Raw genomic sequence first — 18573 nt, 5'->3', positions numbered from 1 at the left:
TTAGAATTAGGGTTAGGAGTTATGGTTAGGTCTAAGGTTTGGGGTTAGGTTTAGGGTTATGGTTAGAAATTAGGAGTTATGGTTAGGTCTAAGGTTTGGGGTTAGGTTTAGGGTTATGGTTAGAATTAGGGTTAGGAGTTATGGTTAGGTCTAAGGTTTGGGGTTAAGTTTAGGGTTATGGTTAGAATTAGGGTTAGGAGTTATGGTTAGGTCTAAGGTTTGGGGTTAAGTTTAGGGTTATGGTTAGAATTAGGGTTAGGAGTTATGGTTAGGTCTAAGGTTTGGGGTTAAGTTTAGGGTTATGGTTAGAATTAGGGTTAGGAGTTATGGTTAGGTCTAAGGTTTGGGGTTAGGTTTAGGGTTATGGTTAGAATTAGGGTTAGGAGTTATGGTTAGGTCTAAGGTTTGGGGTTAAGTTTAGGGTTATGGTTAGAATTAGGGTTAGGAGTTATGGTTAGGTCTAAGGTTTGGGGTTAAGTTTAGGGTTATGGTTAGAATTAGGGTTAGGAGTTATGGTTAGGTCTAAGGTTTGGGGTTAAGTTTAGGGTTATGGTTAGAATTAGTTATGGGAATTAGGAGTTATGGTTAGGTCTAAGGTTTGGGGTTAGGTTTAGGGTTATGGTTAGAATTAGGGTTAGGAGTTATGGTTAGGTTATGGTTTGGGGTTAAGTTTAGGGTTATGGTTAGAATTAGGGTTAGGAGTTATGGTTAGGTCTAAGGTTTGGGGTTAAGTTTAGGGTTATGGTTAGAATTAGGGTTAGGAGTTATGGTTAGGTCTAAGGTTTGTTTAGGGTTATGGTTAGAATTAGGGTTAGGAGTTATGGTTAGAATTAGGAGTTATGGTTAGGTCTAAGGTTTGGGGTTAAGTTTAGGGTTATGGTTAGAATTAGGGTTAGGAGTTATGGTTAGGTCTAAGGTTTGGGGTTAAGTTTAGGGTTATGGTTAGAATTAGGGTTAGGAGTTATGGTTAGGTCTAAGGTTTGGGGTTAAGTTTAGGGTTATGGTTAGAATTAGGGTTAGGAGTTATGGTTAGGTCTAAGGTTTGGGGTTATGGTTTAGGGTTATGGTTAGAATTAGGGTTAGGAGTTATGGTTAGAATTAGGAGTTATGGTTAGGTCTAAGGTTTGGGGTTAAGTTTAGGGTTATGGTTAGAATTAGGGTTAGGAGTTATGGTTAGGTCTAAGGTTTGGGGTTAAGTTTAGGGTTATGGTTAGAATTAGGGTTAGGAGTTATGGTTAGGTCTAAGGTTTGGGGTTAAGTTTAGGGTTATGGTTAGAATTAGGGTTAGAGTTATGGTTAGAATTAGGTGTTATGGTTAGGTCTAAGGTTTGGGGTTAGGTTTAGGGTTATGGTTAGAATTAGGGTTAGGAGTTATGGTTAGAATTAGGAGTTATGGTTAGGTCTAAGGTTTGGGGTTAAGTTTAGGGTTATGGTTAGAATTAGGGTTAGGAGTTATGGTTAGGTCTAAGGTTTGGGGTTAAGTTTAGGGTTATGGTTAGAATTAGGGTTAGGAGTTATGGTTAGGTCTAAGGTTTGGGGTTAAGTTTAGGGTTATGGTTAGAATTAGGGTTAGGAGTTATGGTTAGGTCTAAGGTTTGGGGTTAAGTTTAGGGTTATGGTTAGAATTAGGGTTAGGAGTTATGGTTAGAATTAGGAGTTATGGTTAGGTCTAAGGTTTGGGGTTAAGGTTTGGGGTTAAGTTTAGGGTTATGGTTAGAATTAGGGTTAGGAGTTATGGTTAGGTCTAAGGTTTGGGGTTAAGTTTAGGGTTATGGTTAGAATTGGGGTTAGGAGTTATGGTTAGGTCTAAGGTTTGGGGTTAGGTTAAGGGTTATGGTTAGAATTAGGGTTAGGAGTTATGGTTAGGTCTAAGGTTTGGGGTTAGGTTTAGGGTTATGGTTAGAATTAGGGTTAGGAGTTATGGTTAGGTCTAAGGTTTGGGGTTAAGTTTAGGGTTATGGTTAGAATTAGGGTTAGGAGTTATGGTTAGGTCTAAGGTTTGGGGTTAAGTTTAGGGTTATGGTTAGAATTAGGGTTAGGAGTTATGGTTAGAATTAGGAGTTATGGTTAGGTCTAAGGTTTGGGGTTAAGTTTAGGGTTATGGTTAGAATTAGGGTTAGGAGTTATGGTTAGAATTAGGAGTTATGGTTAGGTCTAAGGTTTGGGGTTAAGTTTAGGGTTATGGTTAGAATTGGGGTTAGGAGTTATGGTTAGGTCTAAGGTTTGGGGTTAAGTTTAGGGTTATGGTTAGAATTAGGGTTAGGAGTTATGGTTAGAATTAGGAGTTATGGTTAGGTCTAAGGTTTGGGGTTAGGTTTAGGGTTATGGTTAGAATTAGGGTTAGGAGTTATGGTTAGAATTAGGAGTTATGGTTAGTCTAAGGTTTGGGGTTAAGTTTAGGGTTATGGTTAGAATTAGGGTTAGGAGTTATGGTTAGGTCTAAGGTTTGGGGTTAAGTTTAGGGTTATGGTTAGAATTAGGGTTAGGAGTTATGGTTAGGTCTAAGGTTTGGGGTTAAGTTTAGGGTTATGGTTAGAATTAGGGTTAGGAGTTATGGTTAGAATTAGGAGTTATGGTTAGGTCTAAGGTTTGGGGTTAGGTTTAGGGTTATGGTTAGAATTAGGGTTAGGAGTTATGGTTAGAATTAGGAGTTATGGTTAGGTCTAAGGTTTGGGGTTAAGTTTAGGGTTATGGTTAGAATTAGGGTTAGGAGTTATGGTTAGGTCTAAGGTTTGGGGTTAAGTTTAGGGTTATGGTTAGAATTAGGGTTAGGAGTTATGGTTAGGTCTAAGGTTTGGGGTTAAGTTTAGGGTTATGGTTAGAATTAGGGTTAGGAGTTATGGTTAGAATTAGGAGTTATGGTTAGGTCTAAGGTTTGGGGTTAGGTTTAGGGTTATGGTTAGAATTAGGGTTAGGAGTTATGGTTAGAATTAGGAGTTATGGTTAGGTCTAAGGTTTGGGGTTAAGTTTAGGGTTATGGTTAGAATTAGGGTTAGGAGTTATGGTTAGGTCTAAGGTTTGGGGTTAAGTTTAGGGTTATGGTTAGAATTAGGGTTAGGAGTTATGGTTAGGTCTAAGGTTTGGGGTTAAGTTTAGGGTTATGGTTAGAATTAGGGTTAGGAGTTATGGTTAGAATTAGGAGTTATGGTTAGGTCTAAGGTTTGGGGTTAGGTTTAGGGTTATGGTTAGAATTAGGGTTAGGAGTTATGGTTAGAATTAGGAGTTATGGTTAGGTCTAAGGTTTGGGGTTAAGTTTAGGGTTATGGTTAGAATTAGGGTTAGGAGTTATGGAGAATTTATGGTTAGGTCTAAGGTTTGGGGTTAAGTTTAGGGTTATGGTTAGAATTGGGGTTAGGAGTTATGGTTAGGTCTAAGGTTTGGGGTTAAGTTTAGGGTTATGGTTAGAATTAGGGTTAGGAGTTATGGTTAGAATTAGGAGTTATGGTTAGGTCTAAGGTTTGGGGTTAGGTTTAGGGTTATGGTTAGAATTAGGGTTAGGAGTTATGGTTAGAATTAGGAGTTATGGTTAGGTCTAAGGTTTGGGGTTAAGTTTAGGGTTATGGTTAGAATTAGGGTTAGGAGTTATGGTTAGGTCTAAGGTTTGGGGTTAAGTTTAGGGTTATGGTTAGAATTAGGGTTAGGAGTTATGGTTAGGTCTAAGGTTTGGGGTTAAGTTTAGGGTTATGGTTAGAATTAGGGTTAGGAGTTATGGTTAGAATTAGGAGTTATGGTTAGGTCTAAGGTTTGGGGTTAGGTTTAGGGTTATGGTTAGAATTAGGGTTAGGAGTTATGGTTAGAATTAGGAGTTATGGTTAGGTCTAAGGTTTGGGGTTAAGTTTAGGGTTATGGTTAGAATTAGGGTTAGGAGTTATGGTTAGGTCTAAGGTTTGGGGTTAAGTTTAGGGTTATGGTTAGAATTAGGGTTAGGAGTTATGGGTTAGAGTTATGGTTAGGTCTAAGGTTTGGGGTTAGGTTTAGGGTTATGGTTAGAATTAGGGTTAGGAGTTATGGTTAGAATTAGGAGTTATGGTTAGGTCTAAGGTTTGGGGTTAAGTTTAGGGTTATGGTTAGAATTAGGGTTAGGAGTTATGGTTAGAATTAGGAGTTATGGTTAGGTCTAAGGTTTGGGGTTAAGTTTAGGGTTATGGTTAGAATTAGGGTTAGTTTAGTTATGGTTAGAATTAGGAGGAGTTATGGTTAGGTCTAAGGTTTGGGGTTAAGTTTAGGGTTATGGTTAGAATTAGGGTTAGGAGTTATGGTTAGAATTAGGAGTTATGGTTAGGTCTAAGGTTTGGGGTTAAGTTTAGGGTTATGGTTAGAATTAGGGTTAGGAGTTATGGTTAGGTCTAAGGTTTGGGGTTAGGTTTAGGGTTATGGTTAGAATTAGGGTTAGGAGTTATGGTTAGGTCTAAGGTTTGGGGTTAGGTTTAGGGTTATGGTTAGAATTAGGGTTAGGAGTTATGGTTAGAATTAGGAGTTATGGTTAGGTCTAAGGTTTGGGGTTAAGTTTAGGGTTATGGTTAGAATTAGGGTTAGGAGTTATGGTTAGGTCTAAGGTTTGGGGTTAGGTTTAGGGTTATGGTTAGAATTAGGGTTAGGAGTTATGGTTAGAATTAGGTTTAGGGTTATGGTTAGAATTAGGAGTTATGGTTAGGTCTAAGGTTTGGGGTTAGGTTTAGGGTTATGGTTAGAATTAGGGTTAGGAGTTATGGTTAGGTCTAAGGTTTGGGGTTAAGTTTAGGGTTATGGTTAGAATTAGGGTTAGGAGTTATGGTTAGAATTAGGAGTTATGGTTAGGTCTAAGGTTTGGGGTTAGGTTTAGGGTTATGCTTAGAATTAGGGTTAGGAGTTATGGTTAGAATTAGGAGTTATGGTTAGGTCTAAGGTTTGGGGTTAAGTTTAGGGTTATGGTTAGAATTAGGGTTAGGAGTTATGGTTAGGTCTAAGGTTTGGGGTTAAGTTTAGGGTTATGGTTAGAATTAGGGTTAGGAGTTATGGTTAGGTCTAAGGTTTGGGGTTAAGTTTAGGGTTATGGTTAGAATTAGGGTTAGGAGTTATGGTTAGAATTAGGAGTTATGGTTAGGTCTAAGGTTTGGGGTTAGGTTTAGGGTTATGGTTAGAATTAGGGTTAGGAGTTATGGTTAGAATTAGGAGTTATGGTTAGGTCTAAGGTTTGGGGTTAAGTTTAGGGTTATGGTTAGAATTAGGGTTAGGAGTTATGGTTAGGTTAGGAGTTATGGTTTTGGGGTTAAGTTTAGGGTTATGGTTAGAATTAGGGGTTGGTTAGAGTTATGGTTAGGTCTAAGGTTTGGGGTTAAGTTTAGGGTTATGGTTAGAATTATGGGTTAGGAGTTATGGTTAGGTCTAAGGTTTGGGGTTAAGTTTAGGGTTATGGTTAGAATTAGGGGAGTTATGGTTAGAATTAGGAGTTATGGTTAGGTTTGGGGTTAAGGTTTGGGAGTTATGGTTAGGTCTAAGGTTAAGTTTAGGGTTATGGTTAGAATTAGGGTTAGGAGTTATGGTTAGGTCTAAGGTTTGGGGTTAGGTTTAGGGTTATGGTTAGTTAGGGTTAGGAGTTATGGTTAGAATTAGGAGTTATGGTTAGGTCTAAGGTTTGGGGTTAAGTTTAGGGTTATGGTTAGAATTAGGGTTAGGAGTTATGGTTAGGTCTAAGGTTTGGTTTAGGGTTATGGTTAGAATTAGGGTTAGGAGTTATGGTTAGGTTAGGTTTGGGGTTAGGTTTAGGGTTATGGTTAGAATTATGGGTTAGGAGTTATGGTTAGGTCTAAGGTTTGGGGTTAAGTTTAGGGTTATGGTTAGAATTAGGGTTAGGAGTTATGGTTAGAATTAGGAGTTATGGTTAGGTCTAAGGTTTGGGGTTAAGTTTAGGGTTATGGTTAGAATTAGGAGTTATGGTTAGTCTAAGGTTTGGGGTTAGGTTTAGGGTTATGGTTAGAATTAGGGTTAGGAGTTATGGTGGTTATGGTTAGAATTAGGAGTTATGGTTAGGTCTAAGGTTTGGGGTTAAGTTTAGGGTTATGGTTAGAATTAGGGTTAGGAGTTATGGTTAGGTCTAAGGTTTGGGGTTAAGTTTAGGGTTATGGTTAGAATTAGGGTTAGGAGTTATGGTTAGAATTAGGAGTTATGGTTAGGTCTAAGGTTTGGGGTTAGGTTTAGGGTTATGGTTAGAATTAGGGTTAGGAGTTATGGTTAGAATTAGGAGTTATGGTTAGGTCTAAGGTTTGGGGTTAAGTTTAGGGTTATGGTTAGAATTAGGGTTAGGAGTTATGGTTAGGTCTAAGGTTTGGGGTTAAGTTTAGGGTTATGGTTAGAATTAGGGTTAGGAGTTATGGTTAGGTCTAAGGTTTGGGGTTAAGTTTAGGGTTATGGTTAGAATTAGGGTTAGGAGTTATGGTTAGAATTAGGAGTTATGGTTAGGTCTAAGGTTTGGGGTTAGGTTTAGGGTTATGGTTAGAATTAGGGTTAGGAGTTATGGTTAGAATTAGGAGTTATGGTTAGGTCTAAGGTTTGGGGTTAAGTTTAGGGTTATGGTTAGAATTAGGGTTAGGAGTTATGGTTAGGTCTAAGGTTTGGGGTTAAGTTTAGGGTTATGGTTAGAATTAGGGTTAGGAGTTATGGTTAGGTCTAAGGTTTGGGGTTAAGTTTAGGGTTATGGTTAGAATTAGGGTTAGGAGTTATGGTTAGAATTAGGAGTTATGGTTAGGTCTAAGGTTTGGGGTTAGGTTTAGGGTTATGGTTAGAATTAGGGTTAGGAGTTATGGTTAGAATTAGGAGTTATGGTTAGGTCTAAGGTTTGGGGTTAAGTTTAGGGTTATGGTTAGAATTAGGGTTAGGAGTTATGGTTAGGTCTAAGGTTTGGGGTTAAGTTTAGGGTTATGGTTAGAATTAGGGTTAGAGTTATGGTTAGGTCTAAGGTTTGGGGTTAAGTTTAGGGTTATGGTTAGAATTAGGGTTAGGAGTTATGGTTAGAATTAGGAGTTATGGTTAGGTCTAAGGTTTGGGGTTAGGTTTAGGGTTATGGTTAGAATTAGGGTTAGGAGTTATGGTTAGAATTAGGAGTTATGGTTAGGTCTAAGGTTTGGGGTTAAGTTTAGGGTTATGGTTAGAATTAGGGTTAGGAGTTATGGTTAGGTCTAAGGTTTGGGGTTAAGTTTAGGGTTATGGTTAGAATTAGGGTTAGGAGTTATGGTTAGGTCTAAGGTTTGGGGTTAAGTTTAGGGTTATGGTTAGAATTAGGGTTAGGAGTTATGGTTAGAATTAGGAGTTATGGTTAGGTCTAAGGTTTGGGGTTAGGTTTAGGGTTATGGTTAGAATTAGGGTTAGGAGTTATGGTTAGAATTAGGAGTTATGGTTAGGTCTAAGGTTTGGGGTTAAGTTTAGGGTTATGGTTAGAATTAGGGTTAGGAGTTATGGTTAGAATTAGGAGTTATGGTTAGGTCTAAGGTTTGGGGTTAAGTTTAGGGTTATGGTTAGAATTAGGGTTAGTAGGGTTAGTTATAGGGTTATGGTTAGGTCTAAGGTTTGGGGTTAAGTTTAGGGTTATGGGTTAGGGTTAAGTTATGGTTAGAATTAGGAGTTATGGTTAGGTCTAAGGTTTGGGGTTAAGTTTAGGGTTATGGTTAGAATTAGGGTTAGGAGTTATGGTTAGGTCTAAGGTTTGGGGTTAAGTTTAGGGTTATGGTTAGAATTAGGAGTTATGGTTAGTTATGGTTAGGTTTAAGGTTTGGGGTTAGGTTTAGGGTTATGGTTAGAATTAGGAGTTATGAGTTATGGTTAGAATTAGGAGTTATGAGTTATGGTTAGAATTAGGGTTAGGAGTTATGGTTAGGTCTAAGGTTTGGGGTTAGGTTTAGGGTTATGGTTAGAATTAGGGTTAGGAGTTATGGTTAGGTCTAAGGTTTGGGGTTAGGTTTAGGGTTATGGTTAGAATTAGGTTAGTTATGGTTAGGTCTAAGGTTTGGGGTTAGGTTTAGGGTTATGGTTAGAATTAGGGTTAGGAGTTATGGTTAGGTCTAAGGTTTGGGGTTAAGTTTAGGGTTATGGTTAGAAGGTTTGGGGTTAGGTTTAGGGTTATGGTTAGAATTAGGAGTTATGGTTAGGTCTAAGGTTTGGGGTTAAGTTTAGGGTTATGGTTAGAATTAGGGTTAGGAGTTATGGTTAGGTCTAAGGTTTGGGGTTAAGTTTAGGGTTATGGTTAGAATTAGGAGTTAGGAGTTATGGTTAGGTCTAAGGTTTGGGGTTAAGTTTAGGGTTATGGTTAGAATTAGGGTTAGGAGTTATGGTTAGGTCTAAGGTTTGGGGTTAAGTTTAGGGTTTAGAATTAGGGTTAGGAGTTATGGGTTAGGAGTTAGGTCTTTTGGGGTTTAGGAGTTATGGTTAGGTCTAAGGTTTGGGGTTAAGTTTAGGGTTATGGTTAGAATTAGGGTTAGGAGTTATGGTTAGGTCTAAGGTTTGGGGTTAAGTTTAGGGTTATGGTTAGAATTAGGGTTAGGAGTTATGGTTAGGTCTAAGGTTTGGGGTTAAGTTTAGGGTTATGGTTAGAATTAGGGTTAGGAGTTATGGTTAGAATTAGGAGTTATGGTTAGGTCTAAGGTTTGGGGTTAGGTTTAGGGTTATGGTTAGAATTATGGGTTAGGAGTTATGGTTAGGTCTAAGGTTTGGGGTTAAGTTTAGGGTTATGGTTAGAATTAGGGTTAGGAGTTATGGTTAGGTCTAAGGTTTGGGGTTAAGTTTAGGGTTATGGTTAGAATTAGGGTTAGGAGTTATGGTTAGGTCTAAGGTTTGGGGTTAAGTTTAGGGTTAGGTTAGTTAGGGTTAGAGTTATGGGAATTAGGAGTTATGGTTAGGTCTAAGGTTTGGGGTTAAGTTTAGGGTTATGGTTAGAATTATGGTTAGTTAGGAGTTATGGTTAGGTCTAAGGTTTGGGGTTAAGTTTAGGGTTATGGTTAGAATTAGGGTTAGGAGTTATGGTTAGGTCTAAGGTTTGGGGTTAAGTTTAGGGTTATGGTTAGAATTAGGGTTAGGAGTTATGGTTAGGTTAAGGTTTGGGGTTAAGTTTAGGGTTATGGTTAGTTAAGTTATGGGTTAGGAGTTATGGTTAGGTCTAAGGTTTGGGGTTAAGTTTAGGGTTATGGTTAGAGTTAGGGTTAGGAGTTATGGTTAGGTCTAAGGTTTGGGGTTAAGTTTAGGGTTATGGTTAGAATTAGGGTTAGGAGTTATGGTTAGGTCTAAGGTTTGGGGTTAAGTTTAGGGTTATGGTTAGAATTAGGGTTAGGAGTTATGGTTAGGTCTAAGGTTTGGGGTTAAGTTTAGGGTTATGGTTAGAATTAGGGTTAGGAGTTATGGTTAGTTAGGTCTAAGGTTTGGGGTTAAGTTTAGGGTTATGGTTAGAGTTATGGTTAGAATTAGGAGTTATGGTTAGGTCTAAGGTTTGGGGTTAAGTTTAGGGTTATGGTTAGAATTAGGGTTAGGAGTTATGGTTAGGTTATGGTTAGGTCTAAGGTTTGGGGTTAAGGTTTAGGGTTATGGTTAGAATTAGGGTTAGGAGTTATGGTTAGGTCTAAGGTTTGGGGTTAAGTTTAGGGTTATGGTTAGAATTAGGGTTAGTTATGGTTAGAATTAGGAGTTATGGTTAGGTCTAAGGTTTGGGGTTAAGTTTAGGGTTATGGTTAGAATTAGAAGTTATGGGTTAGGAGTTATGGTTAGGTCTAAGGTTTGGGGTTAAGTTTAGGGTTATGGTTAGAATTAGGGTTAGGAGTTATGGTTTGGTCTAAGGTTTAAGTTTAGGGTTATGGTTAGAATTAGGGTTAGGAGTTATGGTTAGGTCTAAGGTTTGGGGTTAAGTTTAGGGTTATGGTTAGAATTAGGGTTAGGAGTTATGGTTAGGTCTAAGGTTTGGGGTTAAGTTTAGGGTTATGGTTAGAATTAGGGTTAGGAGTTATGGTTAGAATTAGGTTTAGGGTTATGGTTAGGTTAGGAGTTATTTAGGGGTTATGGTTAGAATGGTTAGTTAGGAGTTATGGTTAGGTCTAAGGTTTGGGGTTAGGTTTAGGGTTATGGTTAGAATTAGGGTTAGGAGTTATGGTTAGGTCTAAGGTTTGGGGTTAAGTTTAGGGTTATGGTTAGAATTAGGGTTAGGAGTTATGGTTAGGTCTAAGGTTTGGGGTTAAGTTTAGGGTTATGGTTAGAATTAGGAGTTATGGTTAGGTCTAAGGTTTGGGGTTAGGTTTAGGGTTATGGTTAGAATTAGGGTTAGGAGTTATGGTTAGGTCTAAGGTTTGGGGTTAGGTTTAGGGTTATGGTTAGAATTAGGAGTTATGGTTAGGTCTAAGGTTTGGGGTTAAGTTTAGGGTTATGGTTAGAATTAGGGTTAGGAGTTATGGTTAGGTCTAAGGTTTGGGGTTAAGTTTAGGGTTATGGTTAGATTATTAGGAGTTATGGTTAGGTTATGGTTTGGGGTTAAGGTTTGGGGTTAGGTTTAGGGTTATGGTTAGAATTAGTTTAGGGTTATGGTTAGAATTAGGAGTTATGGTTAGGTCTAAGGTTTGGGGTTAAGTTTAGGGTTATGGTTAGAATTAGGAGTTATGGTTAGGTCTAAGGTTTGGGGTTAAGTTTAGGGTTATGGTTAGAATTAGGGTTAGGAGTTATGGTTAGGTCTAAGGTTTGGGGTTAAGTTTAGGGTTATGGTTAGAAGTTATGGGTTAGGAGTTATGGTTAGGTCTAAGGTTTGGGGTTAAGTTTAGGGTTATGGTTAGAATTAGAATTAGGAGTTATGGTTAGGTCTAAGGTTTGGGGTTAAGTTTAGGGTTATGGTTAGAATTAGGAGTTATGGTTAGGTCTAAGGTTTGGGGTTAGGTTTAGGGTTATGGTTAGAATTAGGAGTTATGGTTAGGTCTAAGGTTTGGGGTTAGGTTTAGGGTTATGGTTAGAATTAGGGTTAGGAGTTATGGTTAGGTCTAAGGTTTGGGGTTAAGTTTAGGGTTATGGTTAGAATTAGGGTTAGGAGTTATGGTTAGGTCTAAGGTTTGGGGTTAAGTTTAGGGTTATGGTTAGAATTAGGGTTAGGAGTTATGGTTAGGTCTAAGGTTTGGGGTTAAGTTTAGGGTTATGGTTAGAATTAGGTTAGTTATGGTTAGGTTAGGTTTAAGGTTTGGGGTTATTAGAATTTTATGGTTAGGTTAAGGTTTGGGGTTAGTTTAGGGTTATGGTTAGAATTAGGGTTAGGAGTTATGGTTAGGTCTAAGGTTTGGGGTTAGGTTTAGGGTTATGGTTAGAATTAGGAGTTATGGTTAGGTCTAAGGTTTGGGGTTAGGTTTAGGGTTATGGTTAGAATTAGGGTTAGGAGTTATGGTTAGGTCTAAGGTTTGGGGTTAAGTTTAGGGTTATGGTTAGAATTAGGGTTAGGAGTTATGGTTAGGTCTAAGGTTTGGGGTTAGTTTAGGGTTATGGTTAGGGTTAGGAGTTTAGGGTTATGGTTAGAATTAGGGTTAGGAGTTATGGTTAGGTCTAAGGTTTGGGGTTAAGTTTAGGGTTATGGTTAGAATTAGGGTTAGGAGTTATGGTTAGGTCTAAGGTTTGGGGTTAGGTTTAGGGTTATGGTTAGAATTAGGGTTAGGAGTTATGGTTAGGTCTAAGGTTTGGGGTTAGGTTTAGGGTTATGGTTAGAATTAGGGTTAGGAGTTATGGTTAGGTCTAAGGTTTGGGGTTAAGTTTAGGGTTATGGTTAGAATTAGGAGTTATGGTTAGGTCTAAGGTTTGGGGTTAGGTTTAGGGTTATGGTTAGAATTAGGAGTTATGGTTAGGTCTAAGGTTTGGGGTTAAGTTTAGTGATGAAACACACCAATAATCTCACTGCCAATAGACTGCTGATAGGTACTTATCACAGTGGGAGGCCTGTGAACAAAAGTGTGCTAGGACAAAAGTGGTACCTGCTGCGTGCTGACCCAGTAGCGACGAACCTACCGATTCTACTTGTAGAACCGCAATGCTTGTCAGTGGCCAACAACTTGAACTTGAGCCACTCAGAGAGCACGACCCCCCACATGGGGAAGCCAACAAAAGTAATATGAAAAAGAGAGCATTTTCTCTGTACATCCACAGATCAAATCAAATCAAAGTTTATTTGTCACGTGCGCCGAATTCAACAGTGAAATGCTTACTTACAGGCTCTAACCAATGGTGTGAAAAAAAGGTATGTATGTATGTGTGTGTGTGTGTGTGTGTGTGCGTGCGTGTGTGTGTGTGTGTGTGTGTGTGTGTGTGTGTGTGTGTGTGTGTGTGTGTGTGTGTGTGTGTGTGTGTGTGTGTGTGTGTGTGTGTGTGTGTGTGTGTGTGTGTGTGTGTAGGTAAGTAAATAAATAACAATAAAAAGACATTTGAAAATAAGAGTAGCAAGGCTATATACAGACACCTGTTAGTCAGGCTTATTGAGGTAGTATGTACATGTAGGTATCGTTAAAGTGACTATGCATATATGATGAACAGAGAGTAGCAGAAGTGTAAAAAGAGGGGTTGGTGGGTGGTGGGAGGCGGGACACAATGCAGATAGCCCGGTTAGCCAATGTGCGGGAGCACTGGTTGGTCGGGCCAATTTAGGTAGTATGTACATGAATGTATAGTTAAAGTGACTATGCATATAAGATAAACAGAGAGTAGCAGCAGCGTAAAAGAGGGGTTGGGGGAGGCACACAATGCAAATAGCCTGTTCAGGAGTCTTATGGCTTGGGGGTAAAAACTGTTGAGAAGCCTTTTTGTCCTAGACTTGGCACTCCGGTACCGCTTGCCATGCGGTAGTAGAGAGAACAGTCTATGACTGGGGTGGCGGGGGTCTTTGGCAATTTTTAGGGACTTCCTCTGACACAGCCTGGGGTGGGGATCCTGGATGGCAGGCAGCTATGACCCAGTGATGTACTGGGCCATACGCACTACCCTCTGAAGTACCTTGCAGTCGGAGGCCGAGCAATTGCCGTACCAGGCAGTGATGCAACCGGTCAGGATGCTCTCGATGTTGCAGCTGTAGACCCTTTTGAGGATCTCAGGACCCATGCCAAATCTTTGTAGTTTCTTGAGGGGGAATAGGCTTTGTCGTGCCCTCTTCGCGACTGTCTTGGTGTGTTTGGACCAATCTAGTTTGTTGTTGATTTGGACACCAAGGAATTTGAAGCTCTCAACCTGCTCCACTACAGCCCTGTCAATGAGAATGGTGACGTGCTCCTTTTTCTGTAGTCCACAATCATCTCCTTAGTCTTGGTTACGTTGAGGGATAGGTTGTTATTCTGGCACCACCCGGCCAGGTCTGTGACATCCTCCCTATAGGCTGTCTCGTCGTTGTCGGTGATCAGGCCTACCACTGTTGTGTCGTCAGCAAACTTAATGATGGTGTTGGAGTTGTGCATGGCCATGCAGTCGTGGGTGAACAGGGAGTACAGGAGGGAACTGAGCACGCACCCCTGGGGAGCTCCAGTGTTGAGGATCAGCGTGGCAGATGTGTTGCTACCTACCCTCACCACCTGGGGGCGGCCTGTCAGGAAGTCCAGGATCCAGTTGCAGAGTGAGGTGTTTAGTCCCAGGGTCCTTAGCTTAGTGATGAGCTTTGAGGGTACTATGGTGTTGAACGCTGAGCTGTAGTCAATGAACAGCATTCTCACATAGGTGTTCCTTTTGTCCAGGTGGGAAAGGGCAGTGTGGAGTGCAATAGAGATTGCATCATCTGTGGATCTGTTAGGGCGGTATGCAAATTGGAGTGGGTCTAGGGTTTCTGGGATAATGGTGTTGATGTGAGCCACTACCAGCCTTTCAAAGCACTTCATTGCTACGGACGTGAGTGCTATGGGTCTGTAGTCATTAAGGCAGGTTGCCTTTGTTTTCCTGGGCACAGGGACTATGGAGGTCTGCTTGAAGCATGTTGGTATTACAGACTCAATCAGGGACATGTTGAAAATGTCAGTGAAGACACCTGCCAGTTGGTCAGCACATGCCCGGAGCACACGTCCTGGTAATCAGTCTGGCCCCGCAGCCTTGTGTATGTTGACCTGTTTAAAGGTCTTACTCACATCGGCTACGGAGAGCATGATCACACAGTCATCCTGAACAGCTGATGCTCTCATGCATGCCTCAGTGTTGCTTGCCTCGAAGCGAGCATAGAAGTGATTTAGCTCGCCTGGTAGGCTCGTGTCACTTGGCAGTTTGCGGCTGTATTTCCCTTTGTAGTCTGTAATAGTTTGCAAGCCCTGCCACATCCGACGAGCGTCAGAGCCGGTGTAGTATGATTCAATCTTAGCCCTGTATTGACGCTTTGCCTGTTTGATGGTTCGTCACATAGTGGGATTTCTTGTAAGCTTCCAGGTTAGAGTCCCGCACCTTGAAAGTGGCAGCTCTACCCTTTAGCTCAGTGCGAATGTTACCTGTAATCCATGGCTTCTGGTTGGGGTATGTACGTACAGTCACTCTGGGGACGATGTCTTCAATGCACTTATTGATAAAGCCGGTGGCTGATGTGGTGTATTCCTCAATGTCAGTCTGTGATAGCAAAGCAGTCCTGTCGTTTAGCATCTGCTTCATCTGACCATTTTTTTATATACTGAGTGGTGCTGGTGCTGGTGCTTTCTGCTTTAATTTTTGCTTGTAAGCAGGAATCAGGAGGATAGAGTTGTGGTCGGATTTACCAAATGGTGGTCGAGGGAGAGCTTTGTATGCGTCTCTGTGTGTGGAGTACAGGTGATCTAGAATTTTTTTCCCTCTGCTTGCACATTTAACATGTTGATAGAGATTTGTTAGAACTGATTTAAGTTTCCCTGCATTAAAGTCTCCGGCCACTAGGAGCGCCGCCTCTGGGTGAGTGGTTTCCTTTGCTTATTTCCTTATACAGCTGACTGAGTGCGGTCTTAGTGCCAGCATCTGTCTGTGGTGGTAAATAAACAGCCATGAAAAGTATAGCTGAGAACTCTCTAGGTAAGTAGTGTGGCCTGCAGTTTATCACAATATACTCTACTTCAGACGAGCAAAATCTAGAGACTTCCTTAGATTTCGTGCACCAGCTGTTGTTTACAAATATGCACAGACCACCCTCCACCTCGTCTTACCGGAGTGTGCTGTTCTATCCTGCCGGTTCAGTGTGTATCCCGCTAGCTGAATATCCATGTCGTCACACTTCATATGCAATGTAGGCTATGGGATGGTAGCTAGCTAAGTGCACAGATGTAGGTTATGGGATGGTAGCTAGCTAAGTGCACAAATGTAGCTTATGGGATGGTAGCTAGCTAAGTGCACAGATGTAGGCTATGGAGTGGTAGCTAACTAAGTACATATATGTAGGCTATGGGGTAGTAGCTAACTAAGTACACACATGTAGGCTATGGGATGGTAGCATCTGCCAGAGATAGAGGTCAACAGTCAGAGCCTCTGGCAGGGGTAGAGGTCAACAGTCAGAGCCTCTGGCAGGGATAGAGATCAACAGTCAGAGCCTCTGGCAGGGGTAGAGGTCAACAGTCAGAGCCTCTGGCAGAGATAAAGGTCAACAGTCAGAGCATCTGCCAGGGATAGAGATCAACAGTCAGAGCCTCTGGCAGGGATAGAGGTCAACAGTCAAAGCCTCTGCCAGCGGTAGAGATCAAAATCAAATCAAATTGTATTTGCCACATACACATGGTTAGCAGATGTTGATGCGAGTGTAGAGAAATGCTTGTGCTTCTGGTTCTGACAGTGCAGTAAACTCTAACAAGTAATCTAACAATTCCCCAACAACTACCTAATACACACAAATCTAAAAGGGGTGAATGAGAATATGTACATATAACTATGGATGAGCGATGGTCGAGCGGCATAGGCAAGGTGCAGTAGATGGTATAAAATACATTATATACATATTATATGAGTAATGTAAGATATGTAAACATATTTAAGTGGCATTATTTACTGTGCATTGTTTAAAGTGACAAGTGATCCATTTGTTAAAGTGGCCAGTGATTGGGTCTCCATATAGGCAGCAGCCTCTCTATGTTAGTGATTGCTGTTTAGCAGTCTGATGGCCTTGAGATAGAAGCTGTTTTTCAGTCTCTCGGTCCCGGCTTTGATGCACCTATACTGACCTTGCCTTCTGGATGGTAGCGGGGTGAACAGGCACTGGCTCGGGTGGTTATTGTCTTTGATGATATTTTTGGGCTTCCTGTGACATCAGGTGCTGTAAGTGTCATGGAAGGCAGGTAGTTTGCCCCCAGTGATGCGTTATGCAGACAGCACCACCCTCTGCAGAGCTTTGCAGTTGAGGACGGAGCAGTTGCCGTACCAGTCTGTGATACAGCCCAACAGGATGCTCTCGATTGTGGATCTGTAAAAGTTAGTTAGGGATTTGGCGGACAAGCCAAAGACAAGTTGATGTTGAGTGACATGTTGTTTTCCTGACACCACACTCCAAGTGCCCTCACCTCCTCCCTGTAGGCTGTCTCGTCAGAGCCTCTGGCAGGGGTAGAGGTCAACAGGCAGAGCCTCTGCCAGACACATGCTCAGTCATTACAAGTCACATGCTCTCTTGAATAATCTTGTTTTTTTATTTTTGTCTTCAGCGGACAAGCGTAACTTTGTTTTACATTTGAGTTTTTACAGTGAATTTGTTACATATGCATTTTACATACATTTATCACGTGAATAATCTTATTACGTTATAGGAACATAGGGGTTTCCTCTATTTTCCCATGGTTCACTTCCATGGGTTGTGGGTTTTAAATCAATTCATTTAGTGCTATAGATACAGATTTTTTAATCCACCTGCAACGTGCATAGAGATTCTGTTTGATCCCAGAAGTCCCATTGTTGATCCCAGAAGTCCCATTGTTGATCCCAGAAGTCCCATTGTTGATCCCAGAAGTCCCATTGTTGATCCCAGAAGTTCCATTGTTGATCCCAGAAGTCACATTGTTGATCCCAGATATTAGAAGACTCCCAGTAGACTTTACCCAGAAGGATTCACCCACCGGCTGTGTGTCTAAAAGCTCACCCAAGGTTAGCTGATGAAGCTGTCAAGGAGCACAAAGAAGATTGACTGCTAATCTAATCTAATCCCAGGCTGTAGAGTGGACCTGGGTGAACCACAGGTGTCACGCAGGCCCTCCTTAAGAGGCTCAGTGAGACTGCGTTAGACACACACACACCCTGCCTCGGTTCTCCCTCCCCTCCATTCTGGATGTGGCTCAGTAAGCCATTATCTCACAGAGAGAGTAAAGAGAAGACAAGAAAGGAAAAGACTCTAATAAGGAAAACACCCTTGGATCTTATGCTGTATTTGACCTGATTTGGGAAAGGTCGATTTCTATGAATATTTCCAGGACTAATCAGAATATTTTCAGGACTATTTTTAGGACTGTTTATATACTTTTTTTTATAACTAATTGGACTATTTCTAGGACTATTTCTAGGACTATTTCTAGGACTATTTCTAGGACTAATACGACTATTTCAGGACTATTTATATGACTTTCTAGGACTAATCAGACTATTTTTAAGACTAATTGGACTATTTGACTGTCAGATCTATGGCTCCACTATGGAAGTCCATGCTTTCTAAGAGCAGTCCCCTGTACAGGGACTCTCTGTGGTCTTTCTCTGTGTGTGGGGATCGCGCTGGGAGAGAGCCTGCCCTCCTATGGAAACAGATGGAAAGAGAGCGGGAGTTCCTACAGAGGAAACTGGCAATGTAAGGGGGATGCAATAGACAGGGATCATGGTCATACAACTTGATTGTGATGTTTGAGCTCTGTGGTGGATCATAGATAATGGTCATACAACTTGATTGTGATGTTTGAGCTCTGTGGTGGATCATAGATAATGGTCATACAACTTGATTGTGATGTTTGAGCTCTGTGGTGGATCATAGATAATGGTCATACAACTTGATTGCGGTATTTGAGCTCTGTGGTGGATCTTAGTGACTTTCACTTGTTTGCAGCCTTTCTGGTGGCCTATGTCTATATGTGATTGTGTCTGTCTATAAGTGAACACTACCGTTCAAAAGTTTGGGTTCACTTAGAAATGTACTTGTTTTTGAAAGAAAAGCTATATTTTTTGTCCATTAAAATAACATAAAATTGATCAGAAATACAGTGTAGACATTGTTAATGACTATTGTAGCTGGAAACGGCTGCTTTTTTTATGGAATATGTGCACAGAGGCCCATTTATTTATTTTACCTTTATTTAACTAGGCAAGTCAGTTAAGAACAAATTCTTATTTTCAATGATGGCCTAGGAACAGTGGGTTAACTGCCATGTTCAGGGGCAGAACGACAGATTTTGACCTTGTCAGCTCGGGGATTCAATCTTGCAACCTTCCAGTTACTAGTCCAACACTCTAACCACTAGGCTATCTGCCGCCCATTATCAGCAACCATCACTCCTGTGTTCCAACGTTGTGTTAGCTAATCCAAGTTAATCCTGATTAAAGAAGCAATACAACTGGCCTTTTGACATGTTGAGTATCTGGAGCATCAGCACTCCTCTTTCTATTCTGGTTAGAGCCAGTTTGCGCTGTTCTGTGAAGGGAGTAGTACACAGCGTTATACGA

At 40.8% G+C, this 18573-nt stretch overlaps 1 protein-coding gene across 1 annotated transcript in view; it reads left to right on the top strand.

Moving 5' to 3' along the window:
* LOC135518985 (myomegalin-like) overlaps positions 1-18573 on the top strand; it is a 119678-nt gene that overhangs the window by 88952 nt on the left and 12153 nt on the right. The gene's annotated exons all lie outside the window — the stretch shown is intronic.

The sequence above is a fragment of the Oncorhynchus masou genome, chromosome 3 (assembly GCF_036934945.1).
Source record: "Oncorhynchus masou masou isolate Uvic2021 chromosome 3, UVic_Omas_1.1, whole genome shotgun sequence".
Lineage (NCBI taxonomy): Eukaryota > Metazoa > Chordata > Actinopteri > Salmoniformes > Salmonidae > Oncorhynchus > Oncorhynchus masou.
Note: the sequence above shows the minus strand (reverse complement) of the source record. Positions and strands in the feature narration are given on the sequence as shown.